General features: G+C 50.7%; 2 long non-coding RNA genes across 2 annotated transcripts; both read left to right on the plus strand.

Annotated features, from left to right (window-relative positions):
* Positions 1–703: 703 nt before the first annotated feature.
* LOC137206166 (uncharacterized) lies at positions 704–6,824 on the plus strand. The gene is made up of 3 exons (XR_010934493.1): positions 704–1,537; positions 3,878–5,036; positions 5,237–6,824. It is a non-coding gene; the product is annotated as an uncharacterized lncRNA (long non-coding RNA).
* Positions 6,825–13,107: 6,283 nt separating this feature from the next.
* Positions 13,108–27,502, plus strand: LOC137206158 (uncharacterized). Its single transcript, XR_010934491.1, has 7 exons — positions 13,108–13,247; positions 14,426–14,551; positions 15,601–15,694; positions 17,305–17,396; positions 17,872–19,758; positions 21,688–21,859; positions 23,317–27,502. It is a non-coding gene; the product is annotated as an uncharacterized lncRNA (long non-coding RNA).
* The last annotated feature ends 1 nt before the right edge of the window (position 27,503 follows it).

A 27,503-nucleotide genomic window follows, 5' to 3' on the forward strand; every position in this document is an offset into this window, starting at 1 on the left:
CCCACTTCCTGCAGATCCAAGGACCAACTGATGCCCAGATACACCCGGTCAGTGGGCGGGGGAGGGGTGGCGTGGCGCTCCCACCCGGCCGTGGAGCCTCGCCCGGCCGAGTCCCACGCAGCCCAGCCCGTCCAGCCGTACCTGGACCCTCCCCCATCCCAAACTCACCCGTCGCCTGGAACTTTAAAGCGGTTTATTCTTTTCCGTTTGCATTTGGATTCCAGGAATATTTAATGGGGCGTGTTAGAGGGAACGGCCCTACTTGCCGTCTTCCTCTCGAGATTAAACAGGTGCTCGGGCCTTCTTTAGCCAAGCTCGTCAGCTGCGGCAGCTGAGGGCCCCGGGGGCCTCTGTGGCTTTGGGGCCCCCCAAATGCTCCTCTCTCTGTTCGGGGCCTCCCCGCGACTGCCCCGCCAGCCTGGCCCAAGCTGGGCAAAGGCATCTCAGCTGTGAAGCACAAAGGAGAAAACAGGTTGCTGTCAGCAGGCACCTTTGGGGAGGGGAGGGGGAGGGGGAGGGGAGGGGAAGGGGGAGGGGGAAGGGGGAGGGGAGGGGGAAGGGGGAGGGGAGGGGGAAGGGGGAGGGGAGGGGGAAGGGGAGGGGAAGGGAGAGGGAGGGGAAAGGGGGGAGGGGAGGGGGAGGGGAAAGGGGGGAGGGGAGGGGAGTAGCCAGGACCCCAGGGCCTCAGGCCCAGTACCGCTGAGCCAAACCCTTGGCTCCGTGATGGGGCTGGACCTCGAGGCAGGACCTAGAGGCTGGAATCCCCTTGGTCCCTTCCAGAACTGCCAGCCCACGCAGAGGCGACGGGGTGAGGGCTCTCCCCACCCACCCCGTGCCCCCGGGACCACCTGCACCAAGGAGCCTCTGGGAGCTGGCTCGGCCTCCGGGGCCTCCCAGGCAGTGTGTCCAAGTGAGTAGGAAAATTCCAGAGCCCAGAGATGAGCCAGCAGGGTCAGCCAGCACGCAGAGCGCTGCCCTCAGAAGACCCCGCTTCTCCCTGCCCAGGCAGGACCCTCAGGAGCCTCTAGTGGACCCTCGAGGGCCACAGGAGATCGGGACTTGCCTGCCATGGTCCCAGCAGTGTCTGTGGACTTGGAGTGCTTCCTACTGGGGGTAGGTCCTGTGTCGGCTTCAAAGCTGTCTCTACAGCGAGAGAATTCCAGTCTAGGAGATGTCAGCCCAGGCAGGATCCCCAAGGGGCACAAGGAGGCTACCTGGGGACACAGTTGCCCCTGACTGTGGCTCTCCGGACGACCCTCCCAGAGGAGCGGCCAGCCTCCGCTAAGTCCAGATGCTCCCCTCCCTTCACCTCCCAGTTCCTCTCCCCGACAGCGTGTGAGGAGGGGACGCGGAACGTGAGGACGCTGCCCGACACGTGTGCTCACACGCACATGTGTGTGCAGTCACAGTCCCTGACAACGTGACCACACTGCAGAGCACTTAGGAAACAGAAGGAGGAAACACCCCCAGTGCTGCCAGGATCTCACCTAAGAGCTGCTGACCAATATTAAGAGTATTTCTAAAGAAAGCAATACAGGTCACTAAAAATGAAAAAAATTTTAAGTGTCAAAAAAAGAGTATTTCTACTTACCCTTTTTTTCTTCTTTTTGTTTTTTTATTTTTCTACTTACCCTTTAAAAAATTTTATTGACGTATAGTTGTTTTACAATATTGTGCTAATTTCTTCTGTATGGCAAAGTGACTCAGTTATACATATATATATATATTCTTTTTGTATTCTTTTCCATTATGGTTTATCACAGGATATTGAATTGCACAGATGCTATACAGTAGGACCTTGTTGTTTATCCATTCTGTAGTTTGCATCTGCTCATCCCAAACTCCCAGTCCATCCCTCGCCTACCCGCACCCGCCCCTTTGGCAGCCACCAGGCTGCGCTCTATGTCTGTGAGTCTGTTTCTATTTCGTAGATAAGTTCATTTGTGTCATATTTGAGATTCTACATATAAGTGATATCATGTGGGGTTTTTCTTTCTTTCTCTTTCTGACTGACTTTGCTTAGTACGATAATCTCTAGGTCCATCCATGTGGCTGCAAATGGCATGATTTCGTTCTTTTTTATGGCTGAGTAGTATTCCATTGTATATATGAACCACGTCTTTTTTATCCAGTCCTCTGTCGATGGACATTTAGGTTGTTTCCATGTCTTGGCTATTGTGAATAGTGCTGCTATGAACACTGGGGTGCATGTATCTTTTAGAATTCTACTTACCCTTTTTAATATGCAAATACTAATTTAATATGCAAATACTAAAACACAATTCAGTCATTCTTCCCCTGATCCGTGGTTTCAATTACCTGCAGTCAATCACAGTCTGAAAATATTAAATGGAAAATTCCAGAAATAAACAATACATTTTAAATTGCATGCCATTCTCAGTAGCGGGATGAAATCTGCCCAGGACATGCATCACCCCTTTGTCCAGCACATCCCACCTGTTGGTCACCTCGTAGCCATTCGGTTGTCAGATACACCGTTGTGGTACCGCAGTGCTTGTGTTTAAGTGACCCTAATTGTACTTAATATTGGCCCCAAAGCACAAGCGGAGTGATGTCGGCAATTTGGATGTGCCAACGAGCAGCCGTAAAGTGCTTCCTTAAGTGAAAAGGTGAAAGTTCTCCACTTAATAAGGAAGGCAAAAAAATCATATGCTGAGGTTGCTATGTATGGTAAGAACGAATCTTCTACCCGTGAAATTGTGAAGAAGGAAAAAAAATTCCTGCTAGTTTTGCTGTCACACCTCAGACTGCAAAAGTTACAGCCACAGTGTGTGGTAAGTGCTTTCTTAAGGTGGCAAAGGCATTACATTTGTACAATAAGATGCTTTGAGAGAGAGAGACCAGATTCACATAACCTTTATTACAGTGTATTTTTATAACTGTTCTATATTATTATTAGTTATTATTGTTAATCTCTTACTCTGCCTAACTTATAAATTGAACATTGTCATAGGTATGTAAGGGAAAAACATAGCATATACAGGGCTGGGTGCTCTCACAGGCATCCACTGGGGTCTTGGGACGTATCCTCTTTGGATAAGGGGTGGGGGATGACTGTAGAAGCTTTACTGTTTTTCTTTTTTCTTTTTTTTTGGGGGGCTGCGTTGGGTCTTCGTTGCTGCATGCGGGCTTTCTCTAGTTGCAGCGAGTGGGGGCTACTCTTTGTTGTGGTGCGTGGGCTTCTCATTGCGGTGGCTTCTCTTGTTGCAGAGCATGGGCTCTAGGCACGTGGGCTTCAGTAGTTGCAGCACTTGGGCTCAGTAGTTGCGGCACGTGGGCTCAGTAGTTGTGGCACATGGGCTTAGTCGCTTGTGGGATCTTCCCAGACCAGGGATCAAACCCATGTCCCCTGCAGTGGAAGCGCGGAGTCTTAATCGCTGGACTGCCAGGGGAGTCCCTGTTGGAAGAATTTCAGATGTAGAGTCTTAACAGGTATCACTTAAAATGAGAGATTAATATTCCAGGAAATGGATGTACAGTGGATAATAGTCCACATGTTGTGTTGGGCATTTAAGAGAGTTCTGTTTTTTCGGGGCTCCAAGCTTGGACCACATTTTAAACGGGTCTCTGGGAGAGATGAACCACAGCCTTCACGTTTCTTGTACGAGTGCAGCACCACAGACTCGGGCCACCGTCTTTCATCCCTGGGCTGAGAGTGGGGGTGAGTCAGTGCAAGCCCAGCACCCCTGCTGGGTCAGCGCAGCTGCCTCTTGGGACGGACGTTAGAGATTATTGTGCCATCTCGGGCAGGGGACACTTTCTCTCTGTACTCCCCCACCTGGGGGCCCTCTTTGTGGTCCTTGAGCTAGCCCTTCCTGCCGGCATGGGACCCTCCAGCTGTCTGTCTCCTCGATAGAGCGTGAGCCCTTGAGCACGGGGACTACGTTATGCTCATCTTTGAACCCCGCATGCCTGGGAACAGGACGTGGTAAATTCTTTTTTTTTTTTTTTTTAACTTTTTATTTTATACTGGAGTATAGTTGATTAACAATGTTGTGTTAGTTTCAGGCATACAGCAAAGTGATTCACTTATACCTATGTATGTATCTATTCTTTTTCAAATTCTTTTCCCATTTAGGTTGTTGCATAGTATTGAGCAGAGTTCCCTGTGCTATACAGTAGGTCCTTGTTGGTTATCCGTTTTAAATATAGCAGTGTGTACAAACCATAAACAAAACAAAAAGACAACCCAGAGAATGGGAGAAAATATTTGCGAACGATGCAACCAACAAGGGAATAGTCTCCAAAACTTACAAACAGCTCATGCAGCTTAATATCATAAAAACAAACAACCCAATCCCAAAATGGGCAGAAGACCTAAGCAGACATTTCTCCAAAGAAGACATACAGATTGCCAACAAACACATGGAAGGATGCTCAACATCGCTAACTGTTAGAGAAATGCAAATCAAAACTACAGTGAGGTATCACCTCACACCAGTCAGAATAGGCATATTCCAAAAAATCTGCAAACAACAAATGCTGGAGAGGCTGTGGAGAAAAGGGAACCCTCCTGCACTGCTGGTGGGAATGTAAATTGATACAGCCACTATGGAGAACAGTATGGAGGATCCTTAAAAAACTAAAAATGGAACTACCATACGATCCTGCAATCTCACTCCTGGGCACATACCCAGAGAAAAACATGGTCCGAAAGGATACATGCAGCCCAGCGGTCATTGCAGCGGTGTTTATAATAGCTAGGACTTGTAAGGACGTGGTAAAGTCTTCACAAATACCTGGGCTGGAAGGAAGGAGGGTGGAGGGGAGGTGGGACAGTCACTTCCTCTCGCATGGTAATCGACATTTTCATGATCGAGTGATCGAGTTTTTGGGGGTGGTGGGGGGCTCTGTTTATAGCTTGCCAAGCTTTTTTCTTTTGAATTGGAAGAGTGATATAAAAAGCAGTCGCAGACAAGCCTGTCTTCACCAACCTGGGAAATGGAGAGACTGGAGGACCTCTGCACTTAGCCCCGCGGCCGCAGGAATCCCAGCGAATACCATCCCCAACAAAGGTATGTTTCTCGGGCCTCTCCCTCTTAGAGCCTCAATTTCCTAATGTGAAAATGTGAATAATAAAATCGCCCACCTCGGGGCTGTCAGTGCGGATGAACTGAGCTGCTCCCTGTCGTTCACTCAGAAATCCTGGGCACATACAAAAGGTCCAGCCCATCTGAATTGAACCAAAGTCAAAATCTGACCTTAACCCCTGTAGGACCCCAGCCAGCAGCCGTGAACAATGGGCCATGATGCGGCCATGGACCGGTTGCTGAGGCAGTGCACTTCTCCTCCCATGCTGTCCAGAAAGGAGCTGTGGGAGACGGCCCTTCGAGGAGGCTGCTTTCCTTTGATCTGCACCTTCTAATACCTCTGAAGCACTTTGCCATTTTCTGCCTGGGTCTGTTCAGGGCTGTCTCCAGGTGACTGGATCCTTCCTGTTCCTGGGCAGGGCCGGCTGCCTCAGGCCATTGGGAACGAGACCTCCGGTGGGACTCCCTGGGTGGTGTTTTTTGTTTTTTTTTTTAAACATCTTTATTGGAGTATAATTGCTTTACAATGGTGTGTTAGTTTCTGCTTTATAACAAAGTGAATCAGCTATATGTATACATCTATCCCCCATATCATATCCTCTCCCTCTCGCATCTCCCACCCTCCCACCCCTCTAGGTGGTCACAAAGCACCGAGCTGATCTCCCTGTGCTATGCGGCTGCTTCCCACTAGCTATCTATTTTACATTTGGTAGTGTATATATGTCCATGCCACTCTCTCACTTTGTCCCAGTTTACCCTTCCCCTCCCCGTGTCCTCAAGTCCATTCTCTATGTCTGCGTCTTTATTCCTATCCTGCCCCTAGGTTCTTCAGAACCTTTTTTTTTTTAGATTCCATATATATGTGTCAGCATACGGTATTTGTTTTTCTCTTTCTGACTTACTTCACTCTGTATGACAGTCTCTAGGTCAATCCCCCTCAGTACAAATAACTCAGTTTCGTTCCTTCTTGAAGCCTACGGCGGCTCCTCTCGCTGTGGGCTTCGGCCCCGAGGAAGCAGTAGGAACAGTCGCGGCAACAAAGGCCCTTTCTGACCAGTGGCGTCTCGTGATGCCTTTGGGTTGCTGCCCTTGGAGGATGCTGCGGCGTCTCTGAACCGACCGGCATGGAGTCCGGCGACATAAACATGAACTCTACAGACTGTGATGTCGCGGGACGCTGTTGAGGATGTTTGCAAGGCAAAAATATCTGAGGTTTCAGCAAAGAGAACGCGCCGTGCTTCCTCTAAACCGGGGGTTCGCTTTTGCCCTGTGAACACCACAGCTCCTGTTACCTGATGCTTTCACTCCTTGCTTAAGCTGCTGGGGAGCTCACAGCCAAAACTGTGTCCTGCTTCCCTGCACCCGAGGCAGGACATTGAGTGTGCCCTTCTGTGAGGTCATCTAACCTTTATTTTCCCATTCATGTTCCTCTTCAGTCCCTCGAAGGTTTTGATGGCCGTTATCCCCAATAAAACCGGTTGGTACGAGGCTCACAGGATCATTTCTCGACGGTCAGCAGCCAGAACAACAAGCACCCCAGCGTCTGTCCATCCCACTGTCCGCAGCCCAAAGCGCTCGGGTTGCTCGCGGCGTATTGACATTCATTTAAAATCCTGCCCTGTCGTTTATTCCCTTTCAGTCCCACGTGGGGCTGGGCTCATTTTCACAGCTCTTCACAGGACTCAACACCGGCGATAAAGAGGACTGAAAGGGGATCTGTGTGCTGGGCACAGTTTTGCTGAGTCAAACCGATTTTCAAAAGAAATCCTCTGAGCCTTCTGACAGCCCGTTTCTAAGATCTTCCTCCCGCCCTCTCTTGTTCCTTTCTTCTCTCTGGCCCTTCTTTCCTTCCACTCCACACATATGTCCCCTAGTAGCTGAACACGTTACTTCATTTATTTGAGCCTCAGTGGTTTTTTTTCTTTTCATCCATGAAAGAGGGATATTAAAAAGTCATAGGATGATTAGGTGGATTAAATGAAATCATTCCTGTAAAACCCTGAGAAGCAGTAGAAGTGCAACGAATGTTAGCTCTATTCATTTAACAAACATTTATGAAATTATGTTAAATGCTGGACACACGCAAACATTTCTCAAGGAAAAAGAATTCTCCGTATTTAAATGTGTGCACGAGCACACACCCATCCACCGCCCTCCACCCCGCGCAGCAGCCCAGGGGCAGCGAGGGACGGAGTTCCTGCTCGTGGTGAGGATTGTTGAACTTCTGGGACAGGCTGGGAGTGGCACCCTGCTCTGTCCTCCTCCAGAAGCCTTCAGGAGGCTGCTTTCACTACTTCTCATCTCCTTGCCTCACCTGAGTTTATGGCATCCCCCTCCTTTTTGCCTGTGAGACCCGCCGTCTCTGGTCTGGGGCTCCCTTTAAGGCCCCAGCCCTGGGCCACACGTGAGGCCGGGGAATTCCCAGGCCTGAACCCCACTGTCCACTCCCACCTAGGTGACTTCATTGTCACTACCTTTGTGCAAATCAGCCTAAAAAGGATGGGTCTCAGTGCTTCGTTTGTCCCTTTTTTCCCAATCCTGGCCCAGTGACTTTCCGTTTCCCTCTCTGCTTCTGTGGACCTGTTGTCCCTCTGGTCCCACAGGTGCTAAACGCCCTCCATCCAGTGACAGTCGGAGTGACTGATCTGGAGCTCGTTTCCTCCCGTCTTCCCCAGAGCGTGTGCAGGGCCCACCCATCAAGATGCCCGGATAACTGAAGCCATCCACCTCCACTCAGGGCCGTGCCCGGGCAGGGGCGCGGCCTGGACATCTGCGCTGTTGCTGTAATTACTTCCTGAGCAAATCCCCGGGGCTCCTCCCTGCCGCCTGCAGGGCCTCATCACCTTGACCGGCGTCTCTGTAAAGGCCTCTCTTCTCCTCCCCACCAAGACTTTAATCCTAGACTGGCCTTAGCAGTCGTTTCACCCCTGACCCTAAGAAGAGCTGTTTTCACTGAAGAACCAGACGGACGGAATCAGTTCAACTGCAGTTTGAGGGAGCTGAGTTGGCTGCTAGAAAGAACTTTCTTCCCTGAGACTCGAAGAAACTGAAATAGACTACTGACAGTGGTGATGGGATCTTTCCAAGAGAGCTCTAGGGAAGGGACTCAGAGCGGACCTCTCTTGAGACCTATTAGAGAATTGAACATCCTCCCTCAGCCCCTCCCCAATCTAAGGAGAGTTCTTGCACTTGGAAGAGACCTAGCAATCATCTATCCCAACCTCCCTCTCAGTGCCACGTTTGGGATACCTTCTCTTAGCATGAATCCTCCTTAATTGTTCATTTATTCATTCAGTCACTCATTTCACAATATCTGTGACTCACGGCATCCTATGCCCAGACCTCCAGTGTCCCAAGCACAGGGTGGGCACAGGTGACAACAGCAAGGTAGTGTCCGACTAACCCAGAAGGGTGAGAAAGTTGGATAACCGTTGTCTCCAGACTGTCAAGTTAATCAAAGCAATAAACCTCCTCGGTTGTTTTAGGGAATATTCTGCAAGAAAGGCTTTGCATTCGAGGGGACATTCTGTCTTCCAGCCAATGCCAATCAACAATGGCAACGAAACGAAGAGGTATAATCACTGCCATGAAGAAACCTCTCACGTGTGTAGCCCTGGAAGCGTGCACCGTGCAACAAAGGATCTGAAACCCTGAATTAATCTTGGTGAGTAACTCAGAGCCCAGAGAATCTGAGGCAGTCATTGCCCTTTGGGACCGTCTGCACATCAAGACATGCAGTGTGTAGCTGCCGCACTTGGAATTCAAGTCGCCCAAAACACGGCCTCAACTTAACGTTCTCCTGAAAGGCTGCGTTAGACCTTCGGAGGACCTAGCCGCTGGTAGTGCCCCCTCTACCCTCCAAAGAAGGCGAATATACAACACTGTTAAAAACCATAACACAAGCATAAGGAAGTCCAACTCCGTTCCGATTTTTCCCATAATGTCTTCTTGATGCTGTTTGTAAAATATCAAATAAGAAATTCTTGAACAAAAATGGTGGGCGTCCTGGCCGTGTTGATGGCCTGGGTATGTGCTCAGTTTGATGGAAGGTAAGCAAGCGTTGTCTGTTGTGTCCCCGTGAGAACCCTCCATTCAGTCCAGCCTGATCGTGACCCCAAGCTCAGGACCTTGCAGGCTCTTGGACTTCTTTGCACCAAGCATCCCTCTCTCTTTCTTTTCCTCCATTGTTCTTACTTTTCATCTAAGGCCCCCACTCACCTCCCAGACCAGTAGCGCCACCAACCGAGGAAGCCTCGGCTGGTTATTCCCACACGGGGAAGGCTCTCCCGCCTCTGATCTCCCGTGGAAAAAGCGTTGTCTGCGTCACCCTATATCACACCACGTGTGCCACGTCTCACATTCTTGCTTTATGCTTATAATTAACTTTTCAAGTGTGCTTGTGGTGTTTTTCTAATGAACCTATGAATCTTTGAGGGCAGGACTGAGGTCTTCTTTTCCATCTAGTGCCGCTAGGAACAGAGACAGCTCTCACATTTCAAAGATGCTTATCCCTTGAGTCAGTCCTTTCCAATGTGAGGGAGAAAGGGACTCACTTTAGAAGCAGAAATTTTCTGAAACACTGAGCATACATTTCACTTATGAAATACGGCACTAAAGGTTGGTGATTACTTGGCGCCGATGGGATGGTAAATTGAAACACACCATCAAGCACAGATTAACGTGAAAGTGAAAATAAAACCTTAAATGTCGTAAAAATGTTTAGAATCTCAGTAATACGTCTTTAACCCCATTCCTGCCCCCCATCCCCTTCCACTGTAATCCACATTTGACAGTGTTATCACAAGAGCAAAATGACTCGCCCATTACCACCTCAACTCCAGCTGTTTCCTGAGATGAGTCAGCCTCCCTCTGTGGGGCACCGGAAGAGCGGGCACAGGGCAGTTGCATGTTTATGGGATGAGAGGAAGGTTGAAAAAGTCGAGAGCTTTAGATCCCTAGTACCTTTAGATCCTGGTACCACTTCTGCAGGTCAAGCTTCTCTGTGTTAAGAGCAACAAGAACCAGGAGGAAAAGCCTCAAGAGAAGTGTGAGTTTCAAGACAAGGTGGTTGCTGATGCCAGGTCTGCAGACAAGCAGCACGAGGCTAGCAAGTGGGCGTGGCTTGCAATGCTCATCGGGAAAGAGGGAAGGGGGCGGGGAGCCAGGGCACGCAGTAGATTGGGTGCGACGTGGGAGGTGAGAAAATGGAATTGGCGAGAGCAGAGGGGACAGGGACAGAAGCTTCTGGATCCTTTGCTTATTTATTCAGTTTTGGGATGGGGAGATGAGCATATTTGTAACACGACTGAAGGTTCAAGAGAAGTGATGCGAGTGATAAAACAAGCATGGCCAGCGTGGGGACTGAATTGAGGAGGAACTCAGCCAGAGACAGGAGGGAAAAGCAGCTTGCGTTATATAAGGGCCCTTTGATTATAAGTGAGAGAAACAGCTTGCGTTATATAAGAGGCCTTTGATTATAAGTGAGAGAAACCAATTTATTCTTTATTTTTATTTAAAACAATTTTATATTGGAGTTGATGTACAATGTTGTTAGTGTCAGGTGTACAGCAAAGTGATTCAGTTATACATACATACACCTATTCTTTTTCAGAGTCTTTTCCATTATAGGTTATTACAGAATATTGAGTAGAGTTCCCTGTGCTATACAGTAGGTCCTTGTTGATTATCTATTTTATATACAGTCGTGTGTATATGTTAATCCCAACCTCCTAATTTATCCTGCCCCCACCCAATGCTTTCTCCTTTGGTGACCATAAGTTTTCTAAGTCTGAGAGTCTGTTTAAGAGAAACCAACTTAAATCAGTTAAGTTAAAAAACAAAAACAAAACAACAACAGAAGCATGGCTGGGCCTCAGGAGCTTCCAGAATGTTCCAGACTCTCCCTACTTGGCTCTCAGGCCCCCTCCGAATCCTCCTCATTCTTCTCTTGGCCCCTGCAGGTCCTCGGCTTCTTCAGTCTTCGTGGGAAACAAGGCTGAGGCTGCAGCCACAGGAGAGGCACTAGACTGACCCTCTTGGCCCCAAACCCAGAATTCTAGGGAAAGTTTCTCACTGGTCCATCCTGAGTCTGTAGGAATCCAACAGGGGTCAACAGGTTGTGCGAGGCTGTGCAGAGGCGGCCGGACGTGAGCACGTGCCCCTGTGGGGACCACGCAGATGGGGGGAAGGAGGGGCAGTCTTCCCTGAAGAGGGGCGTCTGTCGATCCGTGTAGTTCAGAGGTGGAGGGGAGTTTAGAAAGTCTGACAGGTTCGCATCTCAAGTTTGTTTTGTTTTTGTTTTTTGTTCTCAGGGAAGTTGGGGCACCTGGCAAGAATCGGGGGTGGATGGGGATTCGGGCTAGGGAAGGTTTGGAACACTACCGTGAGAAATGAGAAAGCCAGCAGGACAACAGAGCGATGTGGAGGAAGCAGTCGAGGGTAGAAAGCCTAACTGTGCAATGGGGTCCACCCAGATTTACTCACTCGACGAACATGACTGATCACAATCTCTATTTAATCTCCCAGCATCCTGGAGCCAGTACCAATAAAAACAGATGGTTGGGCTGATCCAACGCTGGAGAGTGGAAATGCAGGTGCTTCAGGTACAGGGGGCAGAGGAGCAGAGGAGGGGGCAAGGGCTGGGGTAGGTGGAGACCTGTCCACAGAAGGGGGCACGGGGACATCATCAGGGAGGGGCCGACACTGTCGAGTCTCCGTGGTGTCCTGGTCATGGCCCTTCCCAGCGGAGATGACCCCTCAGGTTAGGTGAACGCATCCTGGTTTGCTCAGGAAAGTCCCATGTAATTATCCACGGGGCCTCTTCTCATTACGGACAGGTCCCGATTCGGATGCTGGATCGCGTGGTCAGCCCACCCCGGCCAGGCCTGAGTGACTGGGGATTATGGCCTCCTGGGGATGTCACTTCACTGTGGCTTCCAGGCCTGCTGATCTGGAAAGAGTAAGTCCTGGCTCTCAACCTGCATCACTCCTGTGGATCCCACCCAGGGAAATGGAGACTTCTGGAAGTGTCCAGTGCCTGCAGTTATGAGGTCAGAAGAGAATGAATCAGAGAAGGAAACACAGCTGCCCTGGCCTCTCCGGCTGCTCACGGGAGGGAGAGGCCCCATCAGCAGAGGCCAGAGGAGACAGCTCCCTTCCTTGTTGGCAGCAGGCTTGGAAATACCACCCAAACCCCAGCTGATTTCCCCGAGGCCACCTGATACACCCGGGCGCCTCAGGGCAAGAAGTCCCAGAAACCACGCACAGTTTGTGGCCTCCCACTTCAGCGTTTCTTGGCACAGAAGTGACAAGGGCCGTGCAGGAATCAACTTTGTTTCTGCCACAGTGGGGACTGACGTCTTGCCCGAAGTAGATTCTTCACACGTACTCACGTGACTGAGTGGATGTCTTCTCCAGCACAGACTGGAGCTGTCCTGTCTCAGAGGTGCCTCCGTTGGTGGCCGTGAACTTGGTTTGCGGACAGAAGTGCAACACTGCACCACAGGAGACGGGGCAGGTGAGGATGGGTTGGGGCAGGGTTTTTTTCCTGACCCCAGCTGGTGATCCGCTTATATCCTAAAGCAGGAGGATTAATAACCAGGGTAGGTGTATCCCTGTTAGACTGTAACTACAGATGTGGGCTTGCTGGGTGAAACAGCTAATCCTTTCTACATGTGGCTCACTCTGGAAATACGATGCCTGGGGTTGGCAAAAGAGCTCTTTGCACAGGGGCCTGCTGCTGGGTGTGGCCTCTCTCTCCTGGGCCGCGTGGACAGCTGGCCGGGGGCGTCTGTGCTCTTACCTCTCGGGTGAGCTGACTTCTCACTGGACTGGTGATGGATGGGAAGGCACGAGGCCTGTGTGTCTGTGGACCTGAAGCGGGGCAGGGTGTAGTTGAAGGAAAACGTCAGGTGTAGGAGTGGGTGGGTGCACGGAGAGCCTGGAGGGGGAAAAAAACTCTTGGAAAAATCAAGGATTATTGCGACTGCAAGTCCCTGAGTCTTGAGGCAGCAGGAGGAGGGAAGCCAGATCGGAGCCAGCAGGCACCCAGGGGTTTACAGCATGGTATGGCTGGAGGCTGCAAAGCCACGAGACACAATTCATCAAAGAGCTGCTGCTGCTGCTAGAGCAGAGATGGAAGGCTTTCCAGGCCAGTCGGTGATGCACTCGGAGCTTTCCCCGGGGCAGCCACCTGCGGTGAGTAACAGGAGACACGTCTCCTCCCGGCGCTGAAGCCTGCGGGTCCAGAGCCCCCGGCTGCCCGGGGAGGAGGCATCCGGGAGCCCTGGGGAGGTTGGGAGGTGGGCGGGGCCTGGGCGGGGGCGGGGCCCCGGTGAGCAGGCGCACGTGACCGCCCCCTCCCTCCCCGCGTAGCCGCCGGGCGTGGCTGCGCCGTCCCGGGGCCGGGCCTCGTCCGTGACCCCGGCCCCTCCAGGGCCGCGCAGGAGGCCCCGCCTGCCTGCCCCCCGCCTTCGCGGGACCGGCCGGTCGCCTCCCCCTCCTCCCTCTCCTCACCCCTCCCGACTTTTCAGTCTGGACTGCGGGGGCCGGAGGTTAGCGCTTCTTTCCTGAGTGCTGCGTTCCAGAAACTTTTACAGATGCCCTGGCGTTCTTGGAAGACGCTGGGAGGAAATCGGAGCGTCCGACATCCCCACCCAGACGCTCCAGAACCAGAGGCGGCATCTGCCCCTGGACCCGAGGGGGCTGGAAAGGGCAGAGCGGCCAGGGGGCTCGCAAGCAGGCCTTCCTCCCCTTCCCTCTCACCTGGGTCCGTCGTTGACGCCGCCCTCCCCCACGCCGCGACCCTCTCCAGCGGGCGGGGGCGGGCCGTGCTGGGGGAGGACTCGGCCTCCCGGGCGGTCCTGGGGTTGGGAGGCTCGCATCGCCATGGCAACGAGCTCTTCCCGTGGGAATACCGAACTCCTGAATGTGCCGCAAATTGGAAAGGGACCCGCTGAGTGCCAGCTGGGGCTCTAGGCGGGCGGGGGCAGGGCTGTGTCTGCAGGGAGGCGGGGCGCGACCGAGCCTGGATGCTGGGCTGCGCGCGCTTCCTCCGAGTCAGCTGGGGCCACACACGCAGGACACGTGACGCGCGCTGCGCGCCCCCCTCCCCCCCACCGCCCGGCCTCCGGGTCGGCTGGCTGGCTTAGAGCCGCCCGGCCCAGCGTCGGCCGGCTGAGGAGGATGCCTCCCTTCTGGGGGTCTGCCCCAGTCCCCTAGCCGATGAGACCAGTAGCTCCTGATGGGAGGACAGGCGGGGTTGGCTGTGGAATTCAGTTCTACGTGGCTGAGGCCACTGGCTTCTCTTTACAAATTTTTTTTTTCAGTTTTAAAAGTTGTATCAATCATTAAAAAAGCATAATTCATTTTCTTAGTTCAGAAAGGTGTAAAGAAGGAAATGAACATGAGCCGCAATCCCCGTCTTTCCAGCCAAAGATGACCAACCACTGTTAACATTCTGCTGTCATCCTCCAGATACGCCCACACGGTCACCTAGGGAGGTACTAGTGACAAAAGTAGATTCCATGATGTTTTGTCGCCTGCGTTTTCACTTAACTTACCAAAGACATAGAAAAATCTGCAGTTATTTCTAATGGCAACATAGGGTTACTATAACTTATTAGCCAATTTGCTGTTGCTGGAAATATAAATCGCTTCCCCATTTTTACTCTTCTGCATGATGACAAACGTCCTTCTGCATACATTTTTGCACCCAGTCTGTTAGTTTCCTTAAGGTAAACTTCTAGAAGTAGGATTACTGGGTCAAAACATATGGGCATTTAAAATTTTGATGCATATTTCTGAATTATGGGTCGTGAGTGTGTGGTTTTTTCTTTTTTGAGAGCTGGTGGACTTTATTCTCGCCCCCCGCCCTGCCCCAATCGGTCTTGGGAATAACAGGGAAAAATTCCTTATACAGTCTGTATTGCCCCCTCAAAGCAAGACCTGAAACAGAGTTTGGGTGTGAATAGTTCCTTCCAGGGGCCATCCAGGAAGCGCTCTGAGGGTCAGTAATGAACGGGGAACTGCTGGGGGCCATGGGGTCCAATGCTGCCGGGGACCCTCTGGGCGACCATGCGGAACACCCCAGACTTGACCCCCATTCGTTTCTGCAGGGCATTAACTGTCCAGATGGTTTGACTTTCCCCACTGTTATTTGGAAAACGTCTGCGGGTAAATTCTGAGGAAGGCCCGGGGGTATGGCTGGAGCACCTACAGCCTCAGTTACAAATGAATGATCGCCCCTTCCCCCGAACCCAAACCAGGGGACGAGGTAATCCAGGGCAAAATTGCAAAATGGGTTAAGATTTCATCAGCCCCGCCACCTTCCCTCTCTGCTCCCTAAACCATCTCTTGGTGCCAACCGTGCCCCTGCCCCAGGCTTCCGAGGTATTTGATTCTCCAAGACACATCAAAGAGGTCTTCGAATGATTTTCTCCGCAGTATTAGAGACAAAGGCTGTTGGTTACCCTTCCAAGCATGTTTACATTTGAAGACAGGTACCAGGAACTCTTCACCAAAGGAATTGGTGATAATGTTGGCATTTCAGGCACGGTGGCAGCGGAAGCCTTTTCTGGCGGAGCACCCAGCCTGAGGCCGGTCCAGCACAGGAATTCTGCACGTCCTCTCCTGACCTACGGCAGGTGAGAGGCAGCAGGAAGGCGGAAGTGGAGGGGTGGGGGGAGGGAGGGAAGAGTCCAGAGCCTTGCTTTGCTCACATGGATGACACTCCCTGGCATGTGGATTTCATTCTTTTTTTAATTTTTGAACTTTTTAAAAAAAATTTTTGGCCACACCATGCGGTACGTAGGATCTTAGTTCCCTTGCCAGGGATCGAACCCGTGGCCCCTGCATTGGAAGGTGGAGTCTTAGCTACTGGACCACCGGGGAACTCCCTGGCCTGTGGATTTTAGAAAATGAGGCAGGAAAGAGGAAATCAGGCTGGATCTGTTGCTGGAGGGGAGGGGAAATAAGTGAGCCGCCAAGGCAAGCGGGGTGAGACCGTTGTTAAGAAGAGGACTGAGCAGGCGAAGAGGATGAAGACTCATCTCCACTGGCTGTGGGTGCGATGAGGCACTTGAACGAGGAGCTCGTGGCCACGGTCTGCATCTTCCCTTCCTCCGGTGTGTCTGCCCTCCTTCCTCCCTGGCTGCTGCTTCTCGTGTCCATCAGGGGCTCCACTTTCTTCTGCCTGTCCCTGCAGGCTGATGCTACCTAGTGTTCTGTCCTGTACCCCTTTTCTTCTCCAGCTGCACACGCAGTCTGGGCAGTCAGCATCCCTCTGTGGCTTCTGCTGCCGCCACCGCATGCAGACACGCACAGACGCTGGCCCAGTTCGTCGGGAGCTCAGGTTCCGACTGTCCAGAAGTTGAAAGCATTCGGGGCAGTGGGAGGAATCTTGGGCCAGACACGTACTCCCTTTGGTGTGTGGTCTCTGGTTGTCACATTCGAGAGCTAGTGTCCCCAGTGGAGTTGTGAGCTGCGTGAGGACAAGGGCCTTGGATTTGACTTCCCTGATTAGCCTCCTGCAGTGCCCACGGTGGAACGGCCCTCTGTAGGTGTAGCCTGTAGGGAACGGCAGAAGAAAGCGGACCCCCTAAGGGACACTGAGAAGGGGAGCCAGAGAGGAAGGAGGGCAGACACACCGGCGGAAGGGAAGATGTAGACCGTGGTCACAAGCTCCTCATTCAAGCGCCTCATCGCACCCACAGCCAGTGGAGGTGCGTCTTCATCCTCTTCGCCTGCTCAGTCCTCTTCTTCTTCTTCTCCTCCCCCTCCCCTCCCCTCTCCTCCCCTCCCCTCCCCTCCCCTCCCCTCCCCTTCCCCTCCCCCACCCCTTTCTTGCCTTGACGGCTCACTTCTTTCCCCTCCCCACCAGCACCGTTGTGGGGACCTGGGAAAGATGGGGTCCAGCACCTTCCTATGCAGCACCTTTGTTTTTTTTTTTTGCGGTACGCGGGCCTCTCACTGTTGTGGCCTCTCCCGTTGAGGAGCACAGGCTATGGACGCGCAGGCTCAGCAGCCATGGCTCACGGGCCCAGCCGCTCCGCGGCATGTGGGATCTTCCCGGACCGGGGCACGAACCCGTGTCCCCTGCATCGGCAGGCGGACTCTCAACCACTGCGCCACCAGGGAAGCCCAGCACCTTTGTTTTTAACGACGAGCCCCCTCCTACGGTCCACAGCCCCTAGGAACCCTCCTCTCACCACGTCGAGTAGGTTTCCTCTTCTCACTCTCTCTCCTCCCTTTGCAGTGTCTGGCGCTGTGTCCCACCTCCACCATCTTGAAACTATCCTTCCTTGGCCTCCATAATAACAGCACACCCGCTCCCCGTCCTTCTGTCCGGTGAGCTGTGTCCTTCGTCTCCTAAACAGAGTTCTCCCTGAGACTCCATCCTCTGGAGCGGCGTGAGATAGTGGAAAGAATAGAACGCAGGTTTGGGAGCCAGAGTGACCCTCTGATCCTGGGCTGTATCATTTATTGTTGGGTGGTCTCTCTGAGCCTCCACTTTCTCAACTGTAAAGTGCAGATTAATCCCAAGGGTTGAAGGTACTGTAGGGAAAGGGCCTGACACAAAGTCGTGGCTAGATGCAGGGCAGCTGTGGGTGTTCTCTGCGACTCTGTCAGGCGTTACACAGGCCCCTGTTGACTCGCCTCTCGCCTCTCACCTGGGGGAGCCAACACGCTCTCTCCAGCCCTGAATTCTCTCCCACATCTGGTCCCCAGTTCCACGTATCTGTAGGTGTTTCCACTTTTGACGTCCTGTCATGACCCAAGTGGTAGCCTGCATAAACCAACCTTGTCATTCTTTTTTCTCCAGAGCTCTTCCTGCTGGGTTTTCCCTGATTCAGCCGTCCACGCCGCTATTTCCCAGACTCTTGGGATCCAAAAGCTTGGGAGTATCTTTCATTCAGCTGTCGCTTTGGCCTTTCATGTTTGGAAATCGCCATGATTGTTGGTCCAGTGACTTCACATGCATCTGTGACTTCATCTCAACAGGATTTTGACATCGGCTGTTACAGAAATGAGGCCTGGAGACGCAAAATCATCTGCCCGAGGGGTGAAAAGGAGAGCGGGACTCGACTCAAAGCCTGGGCTCATCCCATTTCTTGGAGGCTCCCTCCCCGGCGTGACTGGTAGCCTGGCTGGTCTCACACCCCACTAACCCAAAATGCTGAGGTCTCTCCATCTTAAAGACAAACTGATGAACCTTTCCCAGTGCCTGTCTCCAGCTCTTAGCCCTCTCCTGCTTCCCCCTGTACATACCCGCAAGCCTGCCTTACACTCTTGGGTTCCTCAGTCACTGCAAGCTAGTGTCCGCCTCCCTGGCATGGCCCCCACCAAGTTCCCTCTGTCCCCAGGACACTCCGTGGCCCTGGCCATACCCGAGTCCTGTCTAACCCCATCACAGCCCCTCTTCCACCCAACGTGCCTCCCCTTAGCTTCTCTCCTGATTTCCTTCTACCCCTCCGGCCATCCTGCCCTAGTGCCCTCGGCCTCTCCGGCCATCCTGCCCTAGTGCCCTCGGCTCAGCCCAGCACCTGGATGCTGCACATCCCCAGGTTTGGGGTCCAGGCCATCTGCTCTTGACAAACCCCATGTTCTCCTTGGTTGGCTCATTTCCTCATGTGGCTTCAGTGACCACCACCATGTTGACAGCTCCCCAGCCTCTCTCTCTAGCTCAGATATTTCCCTGTAGCTTGAAATCTTCATATCCCTCTGAACGTGGAGTTCTAATCCTGAATCCACCACATCCCAGCTGGGTGACTGCGATGGTTAATTTTGTGTGTCAACTTGACAGGGTGCCCAGATATTGGGTCAAACATGATTCCAGGTGTGTCTGCGAGGGTGTTTCTGGATGAGATCAGCATTTGAATCCACTGAACAAAGCAGGTGGCCCTTCCTAATATGGGGGGGCCTCATGCGATCCAAGGAAGACCTGAAGAGAACAAAAGGGCTACCCCTCTGTGAGTGACGGGGGTCCTCCCGCTGACCGTGGAGCGGGGACATCGGTCTTTTTCTGCTTTTGGACTTGGACTGAAACAGTGGCTCGTCTTGAGTCTGTTGGGTTGGAACTCACACCATTGGCTCTTCTGGTGTCAGAACTTCAGACTCAGACCAGAGCTGTGCCATGAGATCTCCTGGGACTCCGGCTTGTTTTTGTTCTTGTTGTTTAAAGGTGTTTTTTTTTTTTTTTTTTTAAATTTATTTATTTATTTTGGCTGCGTTGGGTCCTCATTTCATGAGGGCTTTCTCTAGTTGCGGCGAGCGAGGGCCACTCTTCATCGCGGTGCGCGGTCCTCTCTTGTGGCGGAGCACAGGCTCCAGATGCGCAGGCTCAGTAGCTGTGGCTCACGGTCCCAGCCGCTCCGCGGCATGTGGGATCTTCCCAGACCAGGGCTCGAACCCATGTCCCCTGCATCGGCAGGCAGATTCGCAACCACTGCGCCACCAGGGAAGCCCTAAAGGTGTTTTTTTTGACGTGGACCATTTTTTAAAGTCTTTATTGAATTTGTGACAATATTGCTACTGTGTTATGTTTTGGTTTTTTGGCCACGAGGCATGTGGGATCTTAGCTCCCTGACCAGGGATCAAACCTGCAGCCCCTGCACTGGAAGGCAAAGTCTTAACCACTGGACCGCCAGGGAAGTCCTCCGACTCCAGCCTGTTGACTGCAGGTCTTGGGACTTCTCAGCCCCCAAAATTGGTAAGCCAGTTCCTTATAATAAATCTTTTAGATATAGATATATAATAGATAGATAGATAGATAGATAGATAGATAGATAGATAGATAGATATAAATAGATACATCTCCTATTAGTACTTGAGTTTTCTTACTATCCTAGGGTTTACTCTATAGATCAAGGAACCAGTGAGATTTCTGTCAACTTCTAATATCCGTTCCCATTGTGCATTTGGGAAGCAGGAAAATGACCACAGGTGGGTTTGTGGACCACAGTGAGGCATACATGGATTGGAGCCCTTTATTACTAGATCATCATACAACTCTAGTCTAACAGGGGCCGTAATGGTACTTTGGGTCCCCATCATTTCAAAGCCTGTATCCAACAGTCCTCAGAAGATCTGGGCAGTCTCCTTTCCCCACTGTATGGGTATCTGGGTAAGTGGTCATAAGTCCCTTTGGAGGAAAGAGTGAGGTATCACGAGTGACCCAACCTTTCCTTTAGTTGATGGATGTGGGTCTGAAAACGGGCTCAGATCTGGAAACTGCGAAAAGGACTGTGACTTTGCACCGGGTCTCCTGACATCCTTGTGCTTGTTATTCTCGGCCTCTTTTGCTCACACATATGTACCAGGCAGTGACTTTGCTGCCTGCCCATCTGTCTTGCCTCTGGGAGCGCCATGTTCTATTAGTCACACCCACAGCTCCCCGCAGGTCAGGGTCTTTGGTTGCCATTCTGCCTTTGCTGCCTGTTACAATAATTTTATCCTGTTTCTCATGGTTAAGTGCTGCCACTGGCCTTTGATATTCTAGGGTCCAGTATCATCCTCATTACCACCAAAAAGCCCAGACTAAACCACGTCTCTTGTCATCGGCCCCGGACTACAGAGGGGTCACCACTGACTGAAGCATCTTAATGATGGTGGTGCTCTCCCGGCGCTCTCTCCGCAACACCTGCGCGGATGCCTGTCCCTCAGACCCTTCTGAGGGAGGGTCAGCTGGTGTGTCCGGCCTAACGGTAGATTAGTCCCAGTGCACCCATGTCTGTAGCCTTTTGACCCCTCCTTCCGTGGTTGAGCACAGTGATCCTGATACTGCTTTTTCCAAGCTTGTAAGAGCCATCAGGACTTCCCTCTCTCATCCCGCCCCTAGGCCCTTGCCCGTCATGTGAAATGCTTGTTCCGGGAGAACAGTTCCGTGTCAATGAACGCGCCCTGACTCGGACCCTTCCCTCCGTGAGCCGGCGTTCTTCAGACGCGCCCCCAGCACACACTTGCAGCTCCTGCCCTTGCACGGTCACCCAGTCCTGCGGCTCCTCTGGTATAGAATGCTTCCCCCTTCTCAGGCCCAGTGACGGAGCCCTCACCCGGGCTCTCCTGACCCTGACCCTAGTCATTGGTCCGGTGGCCAGCAAGAAGGGGAGGGGGAGACCCTCAGAGCGCAGTCATCATTGTGGCGGCTTTTGCCTCGTTGGAGGCTGGTGCAGAATGTACGAGGAAAGGCTGCTCTCCTTTAAGGAGGTGGAGGGGCCGCTTCTGCAAACTCAGGAGGTTCAGGGGAATCTGGGGGCTTCAGGGCTCTCCAGTGCATCCACCCAGAAATACCCACTCCCCCCTTTCGGTCCCTCAGTCCCTCCCAGTCTGTATCAGGCCCCGACGTGGATGGAAGAGGGTCGCTTTTCTGAAGGTCTTGAGTTTGGTTCTCAGCTTGGTCTACCTTCTGGCTCCAGGAGATGTCTTTTAACAGTGCCAACGAAGCCTCTGTCTCTCACAGAGGCCTTGGATTAGTCATTGATTTCCCCCACGCCTGTCCTTTTCTCTTTTCAATGCCTCAGCTGATGGTCAGCAATGGCCACCAACCCCACCATCCTTTAATGACTCTTTGCCCCGTACCTCCCATGTGCCAGAGATATTGCAGTAAACTACATCTCTTTCAACCTGTATTCCCTTTCAGCTCACCCCCCAGTGAAGGTCTCAGCAATTACTCTGCTACATCAGGCCAGGGTCTTTCAGTACTCCCACTCGACCACCTGTGATGAGGGTCCTCATTGCCAGCTAGGTGGCAAGTGGTCAACTCCGGAATCACAGTTTCCTCTGGAGTGTACTCTTGGTACCAACGGTCTTAGGTAAGCATCCTTCAAGCAGAGTCTGAGACAGGGATTTGGGTTACTGTGACTTACTGAGGGAGGACGCTTAGGAGAAAGGGAGTGTAAGGGAAGTAGGGTGAGCGGGAGAGGACAAAGGCATGGAGGGGGTCTCACGTGGGACCCAGATGCAGCTTGGTCTCTTGGGTAGCCCTGGGGCGTGGCCTGCACCACAGAACCAATCCCACCTTGAAGCAGAGGAGCCAGGCCTTTGCACCCTCGTGTCAGCTGGTCATTAGCCGCAGATTTCTGGAGTGGGGTGGGGCGTGCGACTCCCTGTGTAAGGTGGCCCCTGGCTCCCGTTCAGCTGAGGACAATTTTCTGGTGGTTCGCAGTTAGGTTCGCTGGCCGTGGAGTCATCCGGGCAGGACACCAACAACTCCTAAGACGATTTCAGTAAATAACACCCAGTCCATCAGTTGCTCAAGCCAGAAACCTGGGACTTATTTTTGGCTTCTTCCTTTTCTTCTGTTCTCAGTCCAATCGATCTCCAAGATACGTCTTTAATTTCCTAATCACCCCGGTCCCTTCTCTCTGTTCTCACTGTCACGACCCGAGTCGACATCACCGCCATCTATTGAGTATATTCCTGCAACAGCCCCGAACGGGCCTCTGGCTTATCATCTGCAGGACAGCCAAGTTCAGCTTTCTAGAATCCCCGTCTCTTCATGTCACTTCCTTTATTAACCCTTCAGTGGCTCCCATCACTCTTATGATAATTTTAAACTGCTTCATGTGGCTTAAAATATCCTGCCTGACCTCGGTTCTGCTCTCCTTTCCTGGCTCAGCTCCCAGTACTTAAAACCTCAACAAGCTGACCCAAACGGACCTCTTTTAGTTATATTCAGATATGCCACACACTGTCTTTACTCTCTGTCTTTGCACGTATTTTTTCATCTGCCTAGAACACCTTTGCTACCTCTCGCTTGATTACCTCACGTGCACCTTTAAGACTCTGCCAAGTTACACTTGCCCCTGAGAAGCCCCCGAACACCTTGTACTCCAGTATCATCCCCTGCGTCATGTGGCACTGCAGTGGCCTAGATCTCCTCACTGCTGTGCTTTTCCTCTAGCACCCCTTTCCTGAATGTTTAAAGACAAGTTTCCTTCCAGTTTTCTCTTCTCTAGTAGTTTGGCAGTAATACATCCAACTTCTATCTTTAATGGTTTAGCACGAACTCACGTCTACATAAATCCCAAGCTCTGTGGCAGCAGGGATGATGCTCACATTACTTACTGCTGTGTCATCAGTGCTTGGTGTATGGATGGAGCACAGTGTGTTTGTTATGTAAAATAATAAATGAATAAAAGTATCTCATGTCCTCTTCAACTGCTGCTCTAGATGCCAGCACCTGCAACTGTGCCTTGCAGACAGTAAGTGCTTAATAAATATTTGTTGAACTCAGTGGTGAGCTTAGCTTTTTCCTTTCCATTTGTAGGACAGCTGTTCTGCCTGATTCAGGTCCTCAGCACCTGTGTCCAGAGTCACGTAGCAGAGAGTGACATCAGCAAATTGTAGACCAGGAAGTTCCAAGTTCTCATTTCCCCACAGAAACACACACACACACACCCCCCCACAAACAACAGCAAAAAGAAATGGAAGCTGTCTTAAACAACTTTGCAGGAGCTCTAGAAAACAGTCAAATGTTTACAGCAACCAAGCAAATGCCCTCCAAAAAAAATCCATTCTCAAAATGGTGGGAAAATGATGTGATATTTTTACTCACTCTAGCTCCAGCCCACGTCACCCCTCCCAGCACAATGGTGATTTTGGTCTTAAGAAGGTGGCAGACCTGTTTCCAGTTTTCTTCCTCAAGCCGGAAAGGGTATACCTGGAGGAATGATGCAAGTCACTAGTCCCTGTTCCACACAACTTGAAATGCAGGCGGGTATAGCTTGTAAAAGCTACAAGGCAACTACAAACTGAAAGATATCTGGGTGGAGACATACGGTGGACCATCTAAGGTCAGGAGGAGAAGCTGAAGTTAGATGCTTTTGGAAATTAGGACATTTAAAAGTAGCCTTGTGTCCAGGAGAATTTAGAAACACATGTGCGTATTCAGGGAAGGTACATGCTCAGAAAAACCCTGAGAAGAGCTTAAGCATTTACATTGGGCTGTTCCTTAGGCTCAAAGGAAGCCTAGGTAAGTGGTGAAGGAGTGTCCCTAGAACAGAGCCAGTCTGCAAAGGCTAGGAAAGGTGGCTGTTCTCTCATTTGGGAATCTACTTTTGGTGGTTTTGTTTGTGTGTTTGGTTGAGCTCCTGGCATTTCAGGAAATCTCTGTCAAGATCCTAGCTGAACACAAGCAGAAGAAATAGAAACTTCAGTGATTACACGTGATAAGGCATATAATCTTTGCAAAAATATTTTGGAAAAGTATCATAAATGTACTACTATAGGCTTCAACAATAACCATAGGAAGAGAGGGAAGAAGGAAGGAAGGAAGGAAGAGAAAGGAGAGAGAAAACCAGCAAACCCTGAGGAAGGGGAAGAAGTAGAATCTGATTTCCAGAGTTACCACATTATAGTAGTCAAATGCACAGTTTTCAACAACAACAAAAGAAATCACAAGGCATAAAAAGAGCCAGGAACACATGGCCCATTCAAAGGAACAAAATTAATTGACAGAAGCTGTCCCTGAAGAAACCCAGGCATCAGAATTACTAGATAAAGCCTTTAAACCAACTCTCTAGGGAAAACATGGGCAAAGAACAAAAGGAAATTAGGAAATCCATATGTGAACAAAATGAGAATATTAACAAAGAGAAAGAAATTACAAAAAGGAACCAAACAAAAATTTTTGAGCTGAAAAGTACAATAATTTATATAAAAAATTCACTAGAGGGGTTCAGCAACAAATTGGAACAAACAGAAAAAACAATCAGTGAACTTGAAGATAGAATGATTAAAAGTATTGAGTCTGAGGGCTTACCTGGTGGCGCAGTGGTTAAGAATCTGCCTGCCAATGAAGGGGACACAGGTTCAATCCCTGGCCTGGGAAGATCCCACATGCCACAGAGCAACTAAGCCCATATGCCACAACTACTGAGCCTGCGCCCTAGAGCCCACGAGCCACAACTACTGAAGCCTGTGTGCCTAGAGCCCATGCTCTGCAACAAGAGAAGCCACGACAATGAGAAGCCCACACACCACAATGAAGAGTAGCCCCCGCTCGCCACAACTAGAGAAAGCCTGCGCACAGCAACGAAGACCCAACACAGCCAAAAATAAAAACAAATAAATTTATAAAAATATATAAATAAAAAAATAAAAGTATTGAGTCTGAGAAGCAGGGAAAAAGAATGAATAAAAATGCACGGACCATAAGGGATTTGTGGAATGCCATGAAATGCAACAACTTATGCCTTATGAGAGTTTCAGAAGAAGAGACAGAGAAAGAGGCAGAATGATTATATGGAGAACTAGTGGTTGAAAACTTCCCAAATTTGACAAAAGACGTGAATTCAAGAAGCTCCATAAACTCTAAGTAGGAAGAGCCCAGAGAGATCCATCCTGAGACACATAATCAAACTGTCGACAGCCAGAGACAGAATCTTGAACACAGCAAGAGAAAAGTAACTTGTCACATACAAGGGATCCTCAACAAGATTTTTAGCTGATTTATCATTAGAAGTCATGGAGGTCAGAGGCAATAGTATAATTTGTTTAAAATGCTGAAAGAAAAAAAAAATTGTCAACCAAGAATTATATATCTGGCTAAACTGTTCTTCAAAAATGAGGGAGAAATTAAGACATTCTCAGATAAACAAAAGCTGAAGGAGTTCATTGCCACTAGACCTGCTCTACAAGAAATTCTGAAGAGAGTCCTTCAAGTTGAAATGAAAGGACTTTAGACAGTAGCACAAAGTGATATGAGATCCCCAATAAAGGTAAATATATGGGCAAACATAAACTTCATCGTTATTGCAATTTTGGTTTGTAACTCCATTTTTTATTTTCTATCATATTTAAAAGACAAACACTAAAACTAATTATAAATCTGTTACTGGGGACACAACATATATAATAATAAAGTTAATAATCAATATCAGAGCTAATCGGATGCCCACTGGGGATCCAGAGCCAGGAAAGAAAGCAACAGAGATCAGGTTACGTGGTGCCCGGGGCTCCGTTCGCTGTGAGCTGAGCCTGTCACAGAGAAGTATGGGATGTGCTCTTCTTTGAGTTTCAAATCCCAGACAAGCTGTCCATGGCAATGGCTGCTTGTTTTATCTGTTAGGAACCGTGCACACTTTCCTTCTCCCTGGTTGACCATTCACTCCTGTGTTTGTTTGTTCACTCATTTGTTCATTTGTTGCTATCATGCATTTAGAATAAAACTCAAAGTCCTCATCACGGCTTTTCAGGCTCCTAGCTGCTCCTCCAGCCTCATTTCTTACCACTGTTCCCTCAGTCTGGCCTCCTGTCTGATCTTCACACATGTCAAACATCCTTGGGCCTCAGGGCCTTTGCATGTGCTAGGATGACTAATCTCCATGCATCTCTCACCTTCCAGCAGGCTAACCTGGGCTTGCTTTCATGCTAGCCTAAAAAGTTTCAGAGAGAAAGAGAGGACAAGGCCTCCCAAGGCCTAGGCTGGCAACTGACAGTTGGTCACCTCGGCCACCTTCTACTGGCCAAAGCAGGTCACAGGGCAAGCCCAGATTTAGGGGATGGGGAAAATGCCGAAGGCTGTGTGGTGGAGAGACTTCAGGGTGGCTGCTGGGACCCCTGCCTCCTGGTGTCCATGAGCTCGTATGATGCCCCTCTGAGGGTGAGCAGGACCTGTGCTTCTATCTACAGAATATGATAAAGGTAACAAAACATCGCTCCTATGATTAGGTTACATTACACAAGACTCCCTCTTAGCAAACAGGGGCTAGAGACTCTCCTTATGAGCTTAATGAAAGATGCAGCCGTGTTGGAGAAGCTCGCACGTCAAAGAACCGTGGGCAGCCTCTAGCACCCGGGGGTGCCCCCAGCCAACAGCCAGCACGGAGCTGGGCCCTCAGCACAGCCGAGCAAAGGAAGCCTGTCAAGACACTGAATGAGCCTGGGGGCAGATTCTTCCCCAGCGGAGCCTCCTGGTGAGGACTCAGTCCAGACTCCTGCGCATGGAAAGTCTGAGATAATAAGCCCATGTTATCTTAAGCCATTAAGTTTGTGGTAATTTGTCATGCAGCGCAGAAAATGAATGCAGCCTGGGTTCAGCTGATAAGCAGTAGCTGAGAAATGGAGCGTCCTTAAAGGAGTCTGATGGTTCCTTCCAGCTTTACCGGGGAACCCGGAGCCCTCAGCAGGTGAGTTGCGATGGACCATGTTTGCCTGGTACTGGCTTTCTCACGTGAACTGACCTACCTAAAATTCTAGAGTGGGAACACATAGAAAGACCGTATTGATGGATGGAGCCCAGCATGGCCATTCCCTGTAGAATGGGATGTTATGAGGTCCAGACTGGTCCTCCCTTCCCACCCACAAATGCACTCAGACCCAGTTTCCAATGGAATTTCTAGGGGTGATGTGACTGGGATACCGTCTTAATCCCAGTAACCTGGAAGGCACGAGAGGAAGAGAAGCTGGTCTCAAATTTGTGATAAAACTAAATAAAAAAAGATTTCAAAATAA

Source organism: Pseudorca crassidens, chromosome 1, assembly GCF_039906515.1.
Source record: "Pseudorca crassidens isolate mPseCra1 chromosome 1, mPseCra1.hap1, whole genome shotgun sequence".
Lineage (NCBI taxonomy): Eukaryota > Metazoa > Chordata > Mammalia > Artiodactyla > Delphinidae > Pseudorca > Pseudorca crassidens.